Below are 21,849 nucleotides of genomic sequence, written 5' to 3'. Positions count from 1 at the left end.
TCCCCCCGAGTGTGTTGGTATATCCTCCTGCCCCTGTACAGGATCAGGAAACCCGCTCTGTTGAGAAGGCAAGGGAACGTCCCGAGTCGGTTTAGCCTCCAACAACTCCTCCTTAGCCCCTGGACAACACGGTGGACTCCGCTTCTCCGGAGATAGGGTGGCGCCTTCAAAGGAGTACTCGCACACCTCAGCCTGCATGCCTCCTCTTGCCATAGATCCCTCCGGTTGCTGTTCTCGTGAGCTATGCTCTACGAAGGTGTCCATCGGTCCAGTAGAAGAAACACCTGTATCTTAGATTTTCTCTTTACCATCAGTAAAGTTGAAAAATAAAGCTTTTTCCCGGCAACGGCATCTTCGTGAAAACTTGAAATCTTCGTGAAAACTTGAAGCCTCCTCCATATTAATATTATTTTATGTTTTATGTTTTAGTTTGTAATGAAATTTTTTGTTTAAAAAATTTCAATAAAATCTTTATGAAATCCCAAACATAAGACAAGTAAATACAATACTTGACAAGTAATAAGTAGCTTAAGAAAATGAGAACAACAAAAGAAATTAACTCCCCCACCACCACCACCACCACCACCACCACCTTTTACAAAACTGTGATAGCGGTTTTTAGCACAGTCTGGCACGCTGAATGCTCTGTACTGCTCCCGACACTCATAGGAACTCTATGAGTCTTAGGAGCACCACAAAGCATTCAGTGGGCCAGCCTATGCTAAAAACCACTATTGCAGTTTTGTAAAAAGGGGGAAGAGTTATCTAGATGTGATTCTAAACTGGATCCAACCTCATGCAAATATTCTTAGTCCACAAAAGAATGTAGGAGAAAAAGCAATCTCAAAGAGGATTATTTATTACTACAAAAGAATCAATCAGGCAAATCTCCTCTAACACTCTAAAATTTCCACATTCTGGGTAGTATCAGCAGTTGATTTGGAAATTTAGAACAGAAACATAGAAACATGATGACAGATAAAGGCCAAATTGCCCATCCAGTCTGTCCATCCACAGCATCCATCTCCTACTCTCCCTAAGAGATCCCAGGTGCCTGTCCCACATTTTCTTGAATTCAGACACAGTCTTTGTCTCCAACCTCTTCTACCAGGAGACTATTCCACACATCTAAAAAAAAGCTGAAATTGTTTAGGGTCATAGCAGATATCGCACTGAGCCCAACCTTATTAAACGTTTAACTGGGAATCCAAAGGAAAAAAAATTCCCAACATTTTGAACAACTCTGTTTTTAAGAGCAAGGATCTGAAGACGTTGTTCCTGTGTCTCCTGAGAAACAGCTGGAAAACATACTTTTTGACCAAAAAAACTTTGCAGCTCTATGATGAAAAATAATAATAAAACATGATTCCTCTCCATCTCAAAAAAAAAAGTAGCAAGTAGAGTCACACAACTGTCCACATAATCCATTGATGTCTTGAGTAATTCTATTAAGTGATAGTTCTGTGAGCGCTAGATAAAGCACAGACATTCAAGACCTTATTTGTGATTCATATAACCCCCAATCCTCAGGCTTAAAAACTTTCATTTGAGTTTTCTTGAAATCCCGACTTTATATTCAAATTAAATATTTGTTAATATTAATTTATAAGTTAAGTGGTAGTACTTAGCTTTGTGGTCATTGCATTAGGGATTCACTACTGCAAGAGCAATGGTGTCAAGTCCCTATAGTGACAAAAGTGACCAAAGAACAACGGACTCGATAACACTTGGTTATAGAATGAAGCCCTCAGATACCTGTGCTGCAATATGTTGGTTGAAGCAGCTTAATACAGGTCGGCACTTTATCTTTCATTGGGCATTCATACCATTTTTTTAAAATATTGTATCAATGCTTTTAAAACTCATTTGATTAAATGTTCAAGCAAAAAGACATTCAGCGACACTTATCTTTTTTTGAAGAGTCGCTTGTGGGAGTTGAGCTAGAACTATCGGCCCGAAGGAACCCATTTCGCCAAATGTGGCTTCTTCTGGAGTCAGTAGGTTCGAGCGCAAGCAGCGTGACCTGCCTTTGCAGATCAAAAAATGGCGATATACCGACATGTTTCACCTTGCATGTTTTTTCAAGGCTTGAGTCCCTATTATTTATTCGCCACCATTCTCGACCATATTACCCGAGAAAAATCTCCAGCAGTAGAACTTAACTAATTCCACTGAACAGCTAAAGTTATGCAGGTAAGCATATCTGGATAACTTATACCAGAACCCACCCTGATGGAGTTTGGTCCAATGCAGAACTAGAAAGGCATAAAATAAAAAAAAGCTTGACCTTAAGGAGCTTATAAATGCTCAAGATTTATTTGACCTACCAGGGCACATAATGAAGATTCATGTTAATTTGGTAAGATGAGCCATTTTTCCCCCATGTTTACTTCTGTCTGCAGGCATTCTCTCATCCTAATATGGCACTGGAACAAAATGCATCCTTTACACATTGATTTCAAGCTTCAAATTTCACAGGCAAAAACTGTTCCAAAAGGCTCCAGAAATGCTAATGAGCCGACGGGGTGCACAGAGATGAAGAGGAGGAGACAGTGCTTCCTTCCAACTTTACAGGAAGCTTTGCTAGCTTAGAATTATATGATGCAAATAAAAATTAACAGCAAAGGCTTGGCATCAGATTTGCTCCCACATCTGCACAGAACACTGAACACTCAGATCTGAGCTTGTAGATAGGGTTTGGCTAAAATTCAGGGAATGACGGTATTCGTGCTAATTTTGTTCTTGTCAGTGCCATGATGATTGCCATGCACTGTACTGGGAAAGAAAGAAGACAGAAGCAATAACTTCTGGCCTCTGACAGCTGACAGACTGCAGTTTGGTCTTTCTTTGAGCTAGGACTCTGACTGGCTTCCTTTAGCTAATGACCCTGCTGTATCTATACAGATAGGGTTCAAGTAATTTGACTGCTAAGACTCTAGTGGTTGTCCAGCCATTCTGACCCTGGAGTGCCGACCCTACAGATGCAAATTTTCAGAACTAGGAATGTCTCCTCCCAAATCTTGAGACTTCTTCCCACCAAGCCTCCTCGTCTTATATGAATGAATGTTCTCTCCTCCTAACTGATGGGATTTTTCCCTGCCACAGATGAAGGGTTCTCTTTGCCTTACAGGGACCTATTAGCAAAATTTGAAATAGCAACTGCTATAAAAGCTGACAGCGTGAAATTTTCAGCAGGGCTCAAAAATGCATATGAAACATCATAAATGCTACATTTGCTCCCGTCTAGCCATTACATTACATTAATGACTTCTATTCCGCCTGTACCTTGCAGTTCTAAGCGGATTACATCAAAAAGATAACTGGACGTTTCCAGGAAGAGGAATACAATTAAAGGCGTTAGGTCTAAATCACATTTTGAAGGGAGGAAACTAAGAGGGGGAGAGAGGGGAAAAGAGTGGGGGTTAGGAAATTAGGATGAATTTCTTGAATAGTATGGTTTTGATTTCTTTTCGAAAAGCTTTGAGGTCAGTTGAAGCTGTCAGTAGGTTGTTGATGGAGGGGTCCAATTTAGCTGCATGTGTTGCTAGTAGGTTGTCGTACATGTACATGCTTGGAAAGACTGATACAGATACATACAGGTCTGTTACGTTCCTCTGGCAGCCCTCAGACTAAATGGATCCAATATTCAAAAGATTTCTACAGCAGCCCTACCCAATAAGGGACCACCCTGCTGGTGCTAGACTGCTAGCTTGACTTGACTTGAATATTCAAAGGGGCCAGCTAGTGCCTGAAGTTAACACCTCTAATGTATGAATAAAGTTATCAATCTTGAATAACAGTGGTCACGTCATTTTTTCTTAAAAATAACAGGGGGGCTGATATTTAGCCAGCAGCAATCAGCATTTTGCTGACTTTCACCAGCATTATACCTGGAATTTTAATTCTGGGCCATGTGCAAATTCTGCTATTGAATTTCCAGGTACACAGAGTTGATATTTGACACTTAGGGCTCCTTTTTCGAAGGCGCGTTAGGGCGTTAAAGCGCGGAATAGAGTGCACTAAAATTCCGCTTGCTAGCTGCTACTGCCTCCTCTTGAGCGGGAGGTAGTTTTTCAGATAGCGCACGCTACAGCACGTGTTAATCCAGTGTATGTGCTAAAAATGCCAGCGCACCTTCGTAAAAGGAGCCCTAAGCCAGCTATGAAGAACTGTATAAAGACAGGACTGCATTTTATGTGGTCCTATTTATGTGGTTATCTTAGCTGGTTAAGTACTGAAAATCAACACTTAAATCAGCTAAGTACCGACAAAACTATCGAGATTTGGCTTGAGTGCTAACCGGGCATTTTTAGTGGCCCTATCCAATTAAGCGCTACTGAAAATGCCCCTAGCCATATAGATTGTTTTAAATATTACGCCAAGGAAGAATAGAGCTAAAGTTCCATTTTTACTATACTCACATGTCTCAGGACAAGCCATTTTTATCAGTATAAGTAGTTCATCATCATTCAGGTCTTATTATGCACGTTCATACTCCACCTCCTTGATGGGGTGGGCGAGATGGACTAGTGGTGCACTCGCCACCAGTGGCAGTGGGATCCTACATCAGCCAGTGCGCGCCGACCCTTATCTTCATTGCGCCGCAGGGTTCTGCCACTCGGCCCTCTGACTAGTGCACATGTTAGACTCCTTGGTCCATATTTCAAGATGGGTTGGGTGGGTCACCGACATCACCGCAGACCTCTGGTGCCTGGCATGGGCCTCCCTGCTCAGTGGTGTGACACGGTCAGGGCACACTGAAGACAGTCTGCCCTGGTTGACAGTTGTGTCAAGGGCAGAGGCCCCCCTGAGGAAGGCAGCAGGGGTTCTGGGGAGGGCATGGAGGCAGTTAAACAGCGAAGCTGCTGCCGAGAGGGCTCTAGCATGCGTCGTATAGACAGTGAGCCACCTTCCCTGCCAGTCTTCCCAGCTGACCCAGAGACAACAAGCTAAGATAATGATGTTTCCAGATATTTAGATCAATTGGAGACACAACAGCTATCCCCAATAGAGAGAGAAAGTTTAGATAAACCTTTTTCATTACAAGAAATTTTGGAAGCTATAAAGTTAAACGATCTGCTGCCATCACTGAACATCACTTAAATAATATTGTATATTGTATTATTTGCATTTTCTGGTTAGAATGGAAAACAATTTATTATAATACAGTAGACATGTACAATATCAAAATGAGCTAATGGGTAATCAGATCAGTATGAAGCCAATAAAGTACTATAATTAAATGAAACAACCAGACAACCATTATCTGATATTTTTATTCCAGTTTTTCCTGAAGCTGCACAAGATTTTTACTTACATCTCTGTTACACTGTGAAATGTTGGGGCTTTGTCAGCTTTCAAATTAGATAAAACCCCTAAATTGAAGAGTAGACGTGGAAACTGGAGAATTTTGAGTGGCACAGTCAGACTTTCTAAATGTTTGCTGGTCAGTAAGGGAGGGGCATGCATATGAATCAAAGATATGAAAGCTACTGATTCATCCTCCTGTAATCCATGGGGCCTTGGTAAGTGTTAACATCACAAGGGTAGATTCAAGAAAGAGCGCCACATATTAGGTGTGAAAAATATGGGCGCAAAGCACCAATTCTATAATGGCAATTGCACTCAAAATTGCTATTACAGAATAGAGCATAATAATAATAATAATAATAACTTTATTTTTCTATACCGCCATAGTCAGGTGACTTCTAGGCGGTTCACACTGTAAGAAGGCTGGACATTCAGCGAATAACAAGGTCACAATACAATACAATAAGTCAACATACAATACAAGACAAAACAATACAATACAAAACAATACAATGAGTGTATACAACACAGTACAATATAATACAACGAGTCTAAATATAATACAATACAATAAGTCTAAAGACAAAACCATACATAAGTCTAATACAGTATCGTACAGTGAGTCTAAATATAATACAATAGTGAAGAGGGGAAAGTTACAGATTGGAGTTCAATGGGTAATGAGTAACTGAGTATTTCTTTAGAACTTCCATTTGAATTGGAGTACTATGGATAGTGAATATCTGAATACATGAGGGGCATCTTGAGAAAGAAAGAAAGGTGTTTAAAGGGAGGGGAGTCCTAGTGCGGGAGGGGACGATTTTAGTCCGTGAATTTTTCGAATAGGGCGGTTTTGATCGATTTGCGGAATGCACTGTAAGACAGGTTGGGTTCGTTTATGTAGTTTTTCAGCCAAACTTGCTGTCTGTTCGCTTGGAACTTAAAGGTTCTATCCAGGAATGATTTGTATCTGCAGCCCGTAATCTTTGGGTATGCAAATATGTTTTTGTTTCTGGTCGCTCGTGTGGGGTTGTGTAGGATGAAGTGAGTTTGTAGGTATGAAGGTGCTAGTCCCCAGACTTGCTTGAAACAGGTGCAAGCAAATTTGAATAGTATTCGCGCTTCAATTGGAAGCCAGTGCAGCTTTTTATAGTAGGGGCTGATGTGGTTGTTTTTTCTTAGTCCGAAGATTAGTCGAACGGCGGTGTTTTGTATTAATCTCAGTTTTTTTATTGTTTTTTGTGGGATGCCCAGGTAGATGATGTTGCAGTAGTCAAGAATGGATAAGATCAGTGCCTGTACCAGCAACCTGAATGATGTTGGGTCAAAGTATTTTTTTATGGTCCTTAGTTTCCATAGCGTGTAAAAACATTTTTTCACTAGTGAGTTTGTGTGGTCAGTCATAGTTAGGTGTGTGTCTAGGGTGATACCAAGTATTTTTATTTTATTAGAAATTGGGTATTCGTGATTGTTTATTTTTATCGATGTTCTCGTAATTTTGTCATTAGGACTAGCCAGAAAGACTTTTGTTTTTTCTGCGTTTAATTTTAGTTTGAAATTGGTGGTCCATTTATCGATTTCGGTCATTACGTTTGAGAGATTGTCTACAATTTCTTTTGTGATGTCATTTAAGGGGATTAGGATGGATATGTCGTCTGCGTAAATGTAGTGTATTAAGTTTAGTTTTTGTAGGAGGTGGCCTAAGGAGGCGATATAGATGTTGAAAAGTGTGGGCGATAGGGGGGAACCTTGAGGCACGCCTGATGGGTTTTTCCATGGTTTGGAATAATTTCCATTGCTGATTACTCGGTAGGATCTGTTTGATAGAAATTCTTGGAACCATTTCTTTGTCTTTCCAGAAATTCCCATTATTTCAAGGCACAGTAACATGATTTCATGGTCTACCAGGTCGAACGCGCTGCTGAGGTCTAATTGTAGAATTAGTGCGCTTTTGCCTTTGCTAAAGAGATCATAAAGGTGGTTTAGTAGGGAGGCTAAGACAGTTTCTGTGTTGTATCCTTTCCTGAATCCTGATTGGTGTTCACTAAGGATGTTAAATTTGTCCAGGTAGTTTACTAGTTGAAGGTTGACCAATCCTTCTTGTAACTTTGTGAAAAGGGGAATGTTTGCTATGGGTCTGAAATTGGATGTCAGAGCAGAAGAGGTTTTCTGATCTTTGGGGATTGGAGTGATTAGTATGTGTCCCAATTTTTTGTTTAGTGTTCCGCTTGTGAGGGCGGATGTTAGCCATTCAAATAGTTCCTTTTTAAATTCTAGAGGGGCAACTGTCATGATTTTAGGGGGACATGCATCAAGTAGACAGTTAGATTTGGTGTATTTGTTGAAGAGATTTAGGAATTGATGCCAATTTGGATATTCGAGGTGGTCCCATATCATGTCTACTCTGGTGTCTTGGTCGTGAGGTTCGAGGTATTGAAGAGCATTTGTTATGGTAGTGGGTAGAGTTGCTCTTAAGTTAGCGGTTTTATTTTGAAAGAAGTTGGCTAGGGTTTGTGCCGATGGAGTGGGTTCATTGTCCTTTTTCAGTATTTGTGTTGTATTTTTTCAGTCACCATGCATGCGCTTTAGGCATAAGTACTTATACTATGGCAAAAACTGTTGTAGGTGGGCACACCTATAGTTAGCAGTTGGGCTCATAAGTGGAATTAGAAAAAATACAGAGAAGGATGACGAAAATTCTAAAAGGGATGGGACAACACCTCTGAGGAAAGGCTAAAGTGGATAGGGCTCTTCAGCTTGGAGAAGAGATGGTTCAGGGGTGTGGGAAGGATAGATGTGAATCGCTTGTTTACTCTTTCCAAAACTACTAGGACTAGGAGGGCATTCGATGAAGCTACTAAGTAGTAGATTTAAAACAAACCAGAGAAAATAATTCTTCACACAACGTGTAATTAAACTCTGGAATTTGTTGCTGAAGAATGTGATGAAATCAGTTAGCTTGGCAGGGTTTTAAAAAGTTTTCGATAAATTCCTAATAGGGAAGTCCATAAGCCGTTATTGAGATGGCTTGGGAAAATCCGCTGCTCGTTGTTAAGATAAGCAGCATAAAGTTTGCTTTACTACCTGGGATCTAGCTGGGTACTTAGAACCTGGGTTGGCCACTGTTGGAAACAGGATACTGGGCTTGATGGATCTTTGGTCTGTCCCAATATGACAGCTTTTATAACTTATGAGCTTAAGTTTAACTTATAAATATAAATATGAGAAAATGAATGCTAAAATGCTGGGGCATAATAAGATATTCAAATTAGCTTGGGGTCCATTGACGTCTTTTGTAGATTTGCTATAATTGTCCCTTATCTTTATTTTCCGTTGTTTTTCACCCACACATCCAGGGGGGTGGGAGTGGGAGGAGGGTATATCTTTTGTTTTGGTATTATTCCTGATGGTAATGATGGATGGGGGAGGGAATTTTTATCTTTTGTATAGATACTGATTGATTATAAGTGCATGGTTGATTATCATTATTTGTATATAAATTGTATTGCACTTTTTGTTGGCATTAAAAACTAAATAAAGTTTTAAAAAAACTTATGAGTGCAACTGCAAGACATGCCCATGTGTATGCCTCCTTTATACTTGTGCACTATAATATTTAAGCGCTAGGTTTATAAAATTGTGCCTAAGTGCAGTTCCATGCATAACTGCAATTATTGCAATTAATGCAATTACTGCAAACAACTATGGTGAATTTAGGAAACACCTAAAAACATATCTGTTCTTGAATTACCTAGGTAGCTGATCCAAACAATCTTTCCCACAGCAACCGCTCTCATATGCTGTTAGTCACTAACCTCCAACTATGTAAGTTCTACTCAATTGTAGCATTCTTTTTAATCACTGTAAACCGCATAGAACTTCACGGTCCTGCGGTATATAAACTGCTATTATTATTATTATTATTATTGCTAATTAGCATCAATTAATGGCATCACATAAGGGCTATTATTGGCACCTAAGGTCAATTGGTGCCTAATTTATCCCCTCTTTTTCAAAGCTGTGCTAGCGGCTGCTATGCAACAAAAGCCCCAAAGCCCTTTAAATCCGGGCTCTGAGGCAGTATCTGGCGAAAGACGTAAGAAGACTTGAGGCGGTCCAGAGGAGGGCGACGAAAATGATAGGAGGCTTGCACCAGAAGACATATGAGGAGAGACTGGAAGCCCTGAATATGTATACCCTAGAGGAAAGGAGAGACAGGGGAGATATGATTCAGACGTTCAAATACTTAAAGGGTATTAACGTAGAACAAAATCTTTTCCAGAGAAAGGAAAATGGTAAAACCAGAGGACATAATTTGAGGTTGAGGGGTGGTAGATTCAGGGGCAATGTTAGGAAATTCTACTTTACGGAGAGGGTGGTGGATGCCTGGAATGCGCTCCCGGGAGAGGTGGTGGAGAGTAAAACTGTGACTGAGTTCAAAGAAGCGTGGGATGAACACAGAAGATTTAGAATCAGAAAATAATATTAAAGATTGAACTAGGCCAGTTACTGGGCAGACTTGTACGGTCTGTGTCTGTGTATGGCCGTTTGGAGGAGGATGGGCAGGGGAGGGCTTCAATGGCTGGGAGGGTGTAGATGGGCTGGAGTAAGTCTTAACAGAGATTTCGGCAGTTGGAACCCAAGCACAGTACCGGGTAAAGCTTTGGATTCTCGCCCAGAAATAGCTAAGAAGAAAAAAAAAAAAAAAAAAAATTTTTAAATTGAATCAGGTTGGGCAGACTGGATGGACCATTCGGGTCTTTATCTGCCGTCATCTACTATGTTACTATGTTACTATGTTACAGTTACTGCATTGGCAGCCACTAGCACAGCTTTGTAAATGGGAGGGGGGTGTTAGACAATTAAGTTGGCAAGCAAATGGCAGTATTCTATCACCAATCAAGAAAAAAGATCCTTCCTTGATAAAGTGAGAAGAGCAAGTGGCCAAAAAATGCTAGAATGACACTCTATTAAAAAATTACAACTATATCCAAAAAATCAAGATAGAAAATAATTATTGTGTAAAGGGAGAGTGCTCAGTTTTCACAACATACGCCAGATAACCTGTAAGGCAAAGTTGTCACACTGTATACCCAAAAGGGCTCATTTGTGAAACATCCATGGACTTACTCCCATCATGCCAATCATAGTGAAAATTATAATGTTCAATAACGTTCAGCGTTCAATGTTCAAGCCTTTAAATGTACTCTCAAGTTTTGAAGAAATCAGCTGGAAACGATCAAAAATCTAACACAGTACTTATCTGCATAATATGAAAACTAGAATTATGCCAAATGCTCCGCGTACTTCTGTGCATTCAACAGACTCTGTTTTGGAGGAAAGATCGCTTCCTCGGGAATTATAGCATTGCTTGTGATGACTCAAATAAACACCAGTCCAGCGATTTATAACACGAAAGGTGAGAATGAGAATTCTATCACCTGCATACCCAAATATGCTCACTAGTCAGAAACTGAGTATGCAACTTTATAGAATCCAGGGGTAGATGGCCGCCTAGGTCAAGCCCGGCTTCTTTCACCCAGTTCACCTTTACTTATTTAGGGGCATGGACTGGAGCTGGATTTATGTCCAGGAGACTGAAAAAGGCAAAGTTCCACACACGCACACTGCATGCTCCTTTATCTCAATAATGCAGGCCAGACCAAGGGATATGTCCTCAACCATATAACTTTTGTCAAAATTCTCAAAGTCCCTTAATTCCAAGAGACAGTAGCAGTAGAGACAGTATTAATGCAGAGTTTTCACAACTATGTAAGTTGTCTTTCTGTTATCTCTCTTCCTTTTATGCGAAAACCTGTGAAAAAATCCTCACTCTATCTTCCAATAGCTGTCTCCACTTATAATGTAACTCTCAGTAACACTTAACTTCCAATTGGAACGACACAGTTATGATCACGTTTCAAGTTTTATTAAAATTTGGGCAGACTGGATGGCCCATTCGTGTCTTTATCTGCTGTCATCTACTATGTTACTATCAATGAATTTCTAGGCGAAGTACAAGTATCTATAAAATACAGGTTAAAACAATACAAGTATATAAAATACAAAACAAGTACATAGGACATAAATTTCCACTGTGAGATAACGAACAGGAACATGGAGAGAAGAAATACAATAGTTATAGGATAGAAAAACATATAAGGTAAACAGGCTACTTGATCATAGATGAAATGCAGGATATGGGAGGTCTTTCCTTTTCCTAAAAGGCCACTGATATAATCCTGAAAGTGCTTCTTTCAAGTTCAAGTTCAATGTGTTTGATAATAATGCAAATTTTCAGAAAAGATATCTTAGCAGTTTACAACAGCTAAATTAAATAGAGGAAGTGACATCAGAGAGAGGTCCGAAGCCAACGTGGGCAGCAAGTTCTTCACTGCTCGCACCAAAGTTAAAAAGGTACAGGGAAGGGGCACAGGTGTGCAGGCATGGTAGGGGAGGCGGGGAAGAGGGCGGGAGAGGGGCGCCACTGCCCTGGGCACCAGTCACCCTCGCAACTGAGGACAAATCAGAGGAGAATCAGGAATAAAAACTGCATGAAAATGTAGGCGGAAGATAACGCAAGCATAAGACGTGCATATATTGTAGGCGAAGACCCCTGTGAAACCCCAAATAGTTATATTTCTAAGAGAGACATTGTGCATATGAATTCAGACTTCTAAGCAGTCATTTTCCTCTCTGTCAGCCAATATGCTGTACTTTGCTATTTCATGTGAGTTGCCTTATGCTTATTACTAATAAACCTATCTTATTGTGACTGTCGATGTCACAAAGTCTTTTATTATGGGCTGATGATAAGATATCACAGCCAATCTTATCACAACGCCACTGTCTGAAAGGCCCTTATGAGCTCTTAAGGGAAGCTTCTCCTGAATCTTATGGTCAAGATGGTGTTCTTGGTGGCAATTACACCAGTGAGACAAGTCTCCGAGTTGCAAGCTCCTTCCTGCATGGAGCCATTCCTCAAAATTACAGAAGCAGGGGTCTCCTTACGCACAGTTTTGATCTTCTTACCAAAAGTTGTATCGGCCTTCCACATAAATCAGGAAGTCTATATGCCTGCTTTCTACCCTACAGGGTCAAAGAAAAAGGACGGGGCGTTGCATTTGCCGGATGTTAAGCGAGTTGTCCTCTGGTACCTTGAAGTTACCAATGAGTTCCACGTTTCGGCCCACCTTTTTGTTCTAACAAGTCATGCCAAGAAAGGGAGGTTGGCGTCTAAATTCTCAATTCCCAGATGGATTAAGGTGGTCATTTCCTCTGCATGTGTGAAGGCAGGCTCAGCAGGTCTTCCCTAGATGCTAGGGACTGCTTTGGTACATCTCTATGGTTCAGGACCACTAGACACATCGTACTAGAAAGAAAGATTAGGTTCATACCTGGATAATCTTCTTTCTTGTAGATGTATCTAGTGGTCCTGAAGCCCCATCCTGTATGTGGGCTTTGCCTGCCATTTGCAACAAAATCAGTCTGGAGCTGGAAAAATCTCTCTTTCAGGTGAGCTGAGAGAATGGAAAAAAGGAACACTCTCAAGAGTGTATAGTCTGCTTCGAGTCTCTGCTGGGTAGAGGGATATGTAAGTAGCTACAATCTCTATATAAGATTATTGCTGATTGCACATGTTTTTGTATCTGTTTTATAGCAGCTATTTCAATGTTATAATATTTATTGGTAATGTTTATTACAGAGCAGAACAGAGTTGTACTATTGGAGATTCTTCCCCGTTTCCCTCATTCCAGTAATGTCTTTCATTACAGTGCTACTTAATTGCTTTTGTTCAAACTGAGGTGTCGGGAGCAGATCCCTGGGAAGGAGGTAGAGTTGAAAAGATGGCTGGCAGTTTCTTGCAAGCAATTTGAGGGTTCAGACACAACCCTATGGTTCAGGACCACTAAACACATCTACAAAAAAGAACATTGAGTTAAGAACTTAATCTTTCTTTCTAGTGCTCACTGCAGTGTTTAAAAGGCTGCTTGTTCCTAGATGCGCCCTTGTTATAGGACTTGTGAATTATTACTAATAATAATGTTTTTTATTCAGAGGATGGGGGTGTTAAAAAGTGATCAGCCCAGGGTGTCAAATATGCTAGGTACGCCACTAGGTACGCCAAAACCATTCCATTTTATGCCAGGGCTATGTATTAAGACTTTATAGGGTAAATCCAGATCTTTGAGGGAATTAACAAACAAATGGACAGAGGAGATCCCATAGACATCATATATCTAGATTTCCAAAAAGCCTTTGACAAGGTGCCCCATGAACGTCTACTCCGGAAACTGAAGAACCATGGGGTGGAAGGAGAAGTACATAGATAGATCAGAAACTGGTTGGAGGGTAAGAAGCAGAGGGTAGGAGTGAAGGGCCACTACTCGGACTGGAGGAGGGTCACGAGTGGTGTCCGCAGGGCTCGGTGCTCGGGCCGCTGCTATTTAATATATTCATAAATGATCTAGAAACAGGGACAAAGTGTGAGATAATAAAATTTGCAGATGACACCAAACTATTTAGTGGTGCTCGGACTATAGAGGACTGCGAAGAATTGCAAAGGGACTTGAACAAGCTAGGGGAATGGGCGACGAGGTGGCAGATGAAATTCAACGTTGAGAAATATAAAGTATTACATATGGGAAGCAGAAACATGAGGTACAACTATATGATGGGAGGGATATTACTGAATGAGAGTACACAGGAAAGGGACTTGGGGGTAATGGTGGACATGACAATGAAGCCGATGGCACAGTATGCAGCGGCCGCTAAGGGAGCGAATAGAATGCTTGGTATAATCAAGAAGGGTATTGCGACCAAAACGAAAGAAGTTATCCTGCCATTGTATCGGGCGATAGTGTGTCCGCATCTGGAGTATTGCATCCAATTTTGATCGCCGTACCTTAAGAAGGATATGGCATTACTCGAAAGGGTTCAGAGGAGAGCAACACATCTGATAAAAGGTATGGAAAACTTTTCATACGCTGAGAGATTGGAGAAATTGGGTCTCTTTTCTCTGGAGAAGAGGAGACTTAGAGGGGATATGATAGAGACTTATAAGATCATGAAGGGCATAGAGAAAGTGGAGAGAGACAGATTCTTCAAACTTTTAAAAATAAAAGAACAAGAGGGCATTCGGAAAAGTTGAAAGGGGACAGATTCAAAACGAATGCTAGGAAGTTCTTCTTTACCCTACGTGTGGTGGACACCTGGAATGCGCTTCCAGAGACGTAATAGGGCAGAGTACGGTATCGGGGTTTAAGAAAAAATTGGACAATTTCTTGCTGGAAAAGGGGATAGAGGGGTATAGATAGAGGATTACTACACAGGTCCAGGACTTGGGCCGCCACAAGAGCAGACTGCTGAGCACGATGGACCTCAGGTCTGACCCAGCAGAGGCATTGCTTATGTTCATATGTTATGTTCTAGATGTGCTTTCAAGTTGAACTAACTCCTGATGACTACACAATACAGGATCCCCCTCATAGTTTTATTGGCATGATACATGAGTGGTTTACCATTGCCTTTCCCACACAATGTGAGGCACCATTTTGTCACTACTGCCTAACAAGGGGGGGGGGGGGGGAATGACCCAGACTGGCGGTGCTACCATAACCTGCCCAGCATCAGACCCAAAGCATGGAAGGTTAATGATCTTACCCAAGGCGACAAGGAGCTGCTGTGGGATTTGAACCTGAACTCCTGGTTATATAGTAAATTGGCTAGTGAAAAATCGTTTAGAGGAAATTTTCAGACTATTCACCTTGCAACCAAGTCTGAAGGTATTCTAGATCTAAGGACTTCACACCAGATTCCAAACAGAACGAGTTTCTTTTGAAAGAGATACTATACTACCTGCAGACTTTTGCACCTGCCTTTCACATGGGTCAATTTTCTTTGGAAAATAATGGGTGTACTCTAGATTTTAAAATATAATATAGGCATGTTACTTCCAGATCCTGCCCAAACACACCCGCCCAGAAACTCTACTCCCCCAAGGACAGCTAAAAATACATTCACTGGATAATAACATGCACACTTTCAGTTCTATTGTAGGAGAGCAATTTTCAGCCAACCAATTTTGCATGAGTAAATTGCTATCTGCCCACATAAATGGATGTGAAAAATTGTGCTTGCCATGTAATGGGACAGACATGATAAAATAAAAAAAAAGGACTCTCATAGACGCAAATGGACAGTTCTATTTTGGTCAGAGGAATTAATGTAATGTTGACACCCTTCTCTAAAATAGATAAATGTTTACAAAAACTGATTCAGCAGTAGCCGATAATGACTTGGAGAATACACAGGAGCGTGTATAAAGGGTGGTAGCTGTCACTCCCCAAAATAATTATGTAGAGATTACTTACTACTCTGTCAGTATACAAAAGGATGCCTGGGCATCTGGGTGAACAGTGAGCAATTAAATTTACCATATGCTGAAAAGGATATATATTTTTATAGATATGGCAGCTTAACAGTAACAATAATAATAATGAACTAGTTAATTTACAGTAAATTCCTCACAGATATGCAATTGTTACTGTGGATCTGTGGGGTGGGGGGTTTTTTGGGGGTTTTTTGCCGGCCAATGAGCATTGGAGCTAATATCGCCGTGGCTGGCGATAAAAAACACTAACACGGCTTCATAAAAGGAGGCGGGGGAGTTATTTCCTAACCAAAAAAATGTAGACCTTCATGTAGCTTGGTATCTTGGAGACTCTAGTCCATTCCAAATTCTCCTGGACCCGTCTTCACCCATTTTTAAGAGTTCTGAGTCTTCCTAGCAAAAGAAGTGAATCATAGGTCCCACAGCATCTTAAGATGAAAACTAATAAGAATTTATTTATTTAAAAATTTATATACCGCATGCAACTATGCAGTTTCCAGATCACATACATAAAATCTTTCCCTATGATTATCACATATAACATAGGGCTCCTTTTACAAAGGTGCGCAAGGGTCTTAACACGCGGAATAGCGCTTGCTAAATTGCCACGTGCGCTAGCCGCTACTGCCTCCTATTAAGCAGGCGCTAATAATTTTGCTAGCACGCGGTAATTTTGTGCGTGCACTAAAACCGCTAGCACACTTTAGTAAAAGGAGCCCATAGACACGTCTAAACAACATCATTAACCATCCCTGTTATAAACATGGATAGAGCGCAAATTCAGTCAATTCAGAAATACAAGCAAGCTTTAAATTATACATTGCTGTCAACAAAATTCTAAAAGGCGATTATCAACTGAAATATACCTCAGCATAAGAAGGCGTTGGCAAATAATTGAGTTTTCAACCTTTTCTTAAAATTCATCCTCTCCATACAAGACCGCAGGATACCAGGCAAAGCATTCCATAGTTTTACGCCAGCCACAGATATCATTGATGCTCTGATCCTAGCATGCATAATCGACTAAAATCAATGGGTTCAAAGTTCACCAGGGTTTGTTGGCAAATATATTTTACAGCGGTATGTATTTGGTTCATATAGGTGCCTAAAAATTTAAAGTGCATACAAATGGCTCTGAATTCTGGAGAGATCACTAGGACTCTCTTCCGTTCTTAACCCTGACAAGTTTGTTTATAGGTTTCTTTGTACCCATGATGACAAATGACAGAGAGAGTACAGGATACAAAGAATTGTTAAACTTTAACCAAACGTATAATCAAATTGCATGCACTAAAGCTTTTGTGCACATACATGCACAAATAAATCATGAATATGTGAAAAGACACATAAAACCCACATGAAAATCACTAAGGGGCCTTTTACCAAACAACAGTAAAAAGTGGCCGTAATGCACTCTTACAAGAGGGTGCTGAAAAGTTCTCAGCCCAACCAACCAAACTTCCTAAATTCTGAACGTTATTTTGCAGAAAAGAGTGTTCTCTTATTTTGTTAAGCGCAAATTTGCAGAAACGAAATTCACTTGTAAGGCTGGGAGTCAATTCTATCAGAAGAAAAAGCCTCAGGTCTTTTCTGGTAAATCCCAATGCTCAAACCACCTCCACCCACATCATTGGCTCAAAATACTTCCGTATAGAATGACTAGTTGCCACTATGATTATTTTTTACAGGACTGAGATTTTTTTGCAACCTTGCTGATAACTGTGTTAGAAAATTTTTTAGAGGTGTCCTATGTATAGCTAACGTTTCACGGGACTTAGCTGTTTCTTCAGGGCTCTCGGACTTCCGCTATCTCTACACAGTCTGGGCTGTTGCTTACATGATATCACCAGCTGGTGAGATCGTGTGAGCAACAGCAAGGTTGCAAAAAAATCTCAGTCCCATAAAAAATAATCATAGTGGCAACTAGTCATTCTATACAGAAGCTTTTTGAGCCAATGATGTGGGCGGAGGTGGTTTGAACATTGGGCTCTACCAGAAAAGATCTAAGGCTTTTTCTTCTGATAGAACTGACTCCCAGCCTTATAAGTGGAGTATTTGAATATGTTGATATTTATTCACCCACTTTCACCAATTTGGAATAATCAGAAACAAAATTCTACATTTTGACATTGTTTCAGATCATTGATCGAACCATATCCCTGTCGTTCTCATCTTGGTTGGGCTGAGAACTTTTCAGCATCCCCTCATAGGTCATTTCCGCACGCTGAGACCATTTTTGCAATAGAGTACAAAAATAATAATAATAATTTTATTTTTTATATACCGCCAAAGCCAAAGTAGTTCGAGGCGGTTTACAACAAGAAGAGCTGGACAGTCAGCGAAGAAATAACAATGAAGTCTTAGAATAACAATGATGTCTTTGAATACATGAATATTTGTAGAAAGGAAGAGAGAGAGTGAGAGTCACATTGTATGGACGTCAAGTGCAAGTAAGTAGAGTACAGGGGTGAGGCTTTTTAAGAGTTCTTGGTTACAAATCGGTTGAACAGGTTAGATTTAACTAGTTTTCTGAAGTTAAGGTAGGATGAGGAGTGCTTGATGAGATTGCCTAGCCAGCCGTTCTGTTGACTTGCTTGGAAAGCAAGAGTTCTGTCAAGGAATCTTTTGTATCGGCAGTTTTTTATTATTGGGTAGTTAAACATATGTATTCTGCGTGTGGGCCTGGTGGGACAGTCCAATTTAAAATGGGTGACCAGGTATAGGGGGGCCAAACCAAGAATGGATTTGAAACAAAGGCAGGCAAATTTGAACAGCACTCTTGCTTCTAGGGGCAGCCAATGGAGTTTTTGATAGTAGGAGGTTATGTGGTCCCATTTTTTTATACCGAAGATCAGTCGCACTGCTGAATTTTGTATTATTCGGAGTCTTTGAATGGTTTTCTTGAGAGAACTCAGATAGATGATGTTGATGATGTCCCTAAATTTATGCAATGGCCAATTGTCTGAATTTTTCAATAATGGCTATGCTCTAATGTTCACATTAGTACATGAGACTAAAATATAAGGCACTGTTTCAAGAAAAAAAATCTTAAGGATATGAAAAATGAAATCAGAGAAATAATCTTTCACATATGCTGCTACAGACACTTAAATCATAATGACTTTTCAGGACTGTCAGAAATGATGTTCTTGGTGGGGTGGGAAGGAGTGGGGGCAGACAGGAATACGGATGCCAGCACCCCCACCAGGATGGTGCCCCACCCCTCCACCCTCCTTACTACCCCACTGCCTGTACATATGGCAAAATTTCAGTGGGACACCTTGATGTGCCCCTCAGTATGCCATGTTTTTGCTGCTGTAAGCACGTGTTAGTACTTACTGCAACTTTGTAAAAGGGTCCCTAAATTTATGTTAAAACAAAGATAGATAGACAGATATGCTATCGACTCGTGTTCGAGTCCTGGCGACTTGATGAACATCATCAAGTTTTCCTGACAGAATATAGTTGATTGCCAGGCCTTTCTTTTGCGAAGTATAAATTCGATGTTGTCACTATTGTCGCATCAAACGTGACCCTCCACCTCCAACACTGCCCATCTGCTGCTGCCCAGATGGGAGGTACATCGTTAGTCTGATATCACCACGGAAACCTATCCACCTTGGGAGGCTCTGATATCGCCATGGAAACTTATCTACCTTGGGAGGCCCTGCTGGTAGTAAAACTACCGATGGCATAGTTTTCAGCTTCTCAGATGCGCGCAAGCCCCAGTGGCACAGCAAGCCTAAGTACCAAGACTGGAGATTTTGGCCGTACACATCTATCTTATATTTTTATAGGACAAGCTTGAATCATTGGGACTTGTTCCTCATCTGTCTCTCACTTTTACTCACACCTCTATTCAGGGCTGGTGCAAACATATGGTATTAGGTGCCTTAAGCAAACCTTCAGCCTTGCATTCTCCCTCTCTTCCCTCCCCTCCCCCCATCAAAAAAAAAAAACTTTAGGCCCCTTGTGTCGTCTAATAATCAAGATCAGCCCATTTCCCTCTCTCAGAATAATCTGGTATCTGCTGTTAAAAGTTCCCACTGTTATGCCTTTGACTTTGTGCTTTTGTTAGGACCTATTATTTTGCATCAACTGCAGATGCTGTTTGGTGCTTCACAGAAGCTGCTGCCCTAGGTGATTGCCGCCTAATGGTTAGGCCAGCCCTGTCTCTGTATGAGTCATATCCCCTAAACACATCCACTCTAAAACAAACAGGCTCCTGCCCTTCACTTGGATAATTGCTTCTTTCAAAAAAAAGCAAAAAAATAATCTGCAAGTGCCACATTTTGTTTTTTCCTGTGACTGAGAAAGTTAGACCTTCTCAATTTATATTATTACACAGGATTCCTGTGTTCTGCCTTACTGCTCTTGTCGTTCAGCACAGAATGATCTTCTCTCGGTCTGATGGAGTTGGTTGGTCTTGATCCATTTAGTTTTATCCTGTTAAACTATTTCAGTGTTCACAGTTGTCCAGGGAAGGGAAGGACAAGCTGTGAGGTGGCATAAAGAAAAAGGCCTATTTTACACCTGAAAATAAAATGGACTTAGCACACATGAAAATCTCATGTTAGACTACACTAAACCCATTTTAAACTATCTATAATAATAAAATGCTAAGCGCACATGCGTACTCTCACCACGTGTTCCCTAAGATCTGATCTGTCGGGATATGCCGGCAAGAGTGCACATGCGCACTTACTACGTCACCACAGGCAGCGGAGGGAGCGAATGCGGGGTCCTGCCATCGTCTTCTCGAGCCTGCTACTTACCGTTACGATGCGTCCCAGGCCCATAATGCGGCGGAAACAAGAGCGCAGCGAAACTGGAGGTGGAAAAGACAGTGGACTTCCCCCCTCCCCTCAGAATAGGCCGCAGCTCGCCGCCCCTCCACAAGGGTGATGTCTATTGGCTGGCTCAGCGGCAGGTTGGCGTGACAGCAGCATTGGCTGCGCCCACCTAGCGCCGCAGAGCGGCCGAGACCAAGGCAGCCGCTCATTGGCTGAGATGATGGCACTCAGAAGCCCTGGCTGGGAGCACGAGACTGGCAGGTGGGCGGGCACTGTGGCTGTCCGGGGGTGGGAGGCGAGGCCGTTAGAGTGAAGAAGACCTGGCGGGGCGCCGTGACGGCCCTGGGAGAGGTGGTCATGCGCAGAGAGGAGGAGCCGACTGAGTCATTCATTTGTCTGTGGCGCTGGCACCGGTTTTGAGTCCCGGTGAACGCAGCATGCTGATATTGTTGCGGTGCCTGTCGCCGGGAGGCAGGAGTGGCCGCATGACAAGGAACCGGCCCAGGCGGCGCAAGGTCCATGCCAGACCCCGGCTCTGCCTAGCTTCGCCCAACCCCGGACTCCCCACCATCCCTCATGCCCCGGCCTCCTCCTCCTCCCGCAGATGTGAAAAAAATACAGAAATACTGAAACAGGCTAAGCACAGAGAGAGAAATAAATAAATACAGACATACACACACACACACATATTCTAGCACTCGTTAGAGACAGAAAGAAAGACAGACAGGCAGAGAGACAGAAAGAAAGAAAGGGGGCAGGGAGAGAGACAGAAAAAAGAAAGACAGACAGGGGGCCAGGGAGAAAGACAAAAAGAAAGGCAGACATGGGGAGAGAGACAAAAAGAAAGAAAGACAGACAGGGGGAAGGGAGAGCGACATAAAGAAAGACAGACAGGGGGCCAGGGAAAGAGACAGAAAGAAAGACAGACAGAAAGAAAGAAAGGGGGCAGGGAGAGAGACAAAAAGAAAAAGAAAGAAATGCCTAAGTCTACACATCTATTCTAGCACCGTTAATGTAACGGGCTAAAAAACTAGCAGTTTACTAAAAGAGTCATTATGTACCTCTTACAATGACCTCCAGCAATTCACACATTTTACTGCATCAATTTCTACCTGCACTGAAGGTGTAAATATGTGCTAGTATTTTATGGGAATAATTTTATAAAAGATTTTTCTCACATAAAAAGCCTCATAAAATTACCTCAAGTGTAATTGCATAAGAATGCACATGCTTTTATGTGACTCAGGAGTATTCAGGACAAAGTGAACAATGGGTCATTATTTGGATAATGTGAGCAATGGGTCATAGCATTAACCTGATATGTTGCTCTATGTCAGGGGTGTCAAAGTCCCT

The sequence above is a fragment of the Geotrypetes seraphini genome, chromosome 4 (genome assembly GCF_902459505.1).
Source record: "Geotrypetes seraphini chromosome 4, aGeoSer1.1, whole genome shotgun sequence".
NCBI classification, from domain to species: Eukaryota; Metazoa; Chordata; class Amphibia; order Gymnophiona; family Dermophiidae; genus Geotrypetes; species Geotrypetes seraphini.
This window is presented reverse-complemented; position numbering follows the sequence as displayed.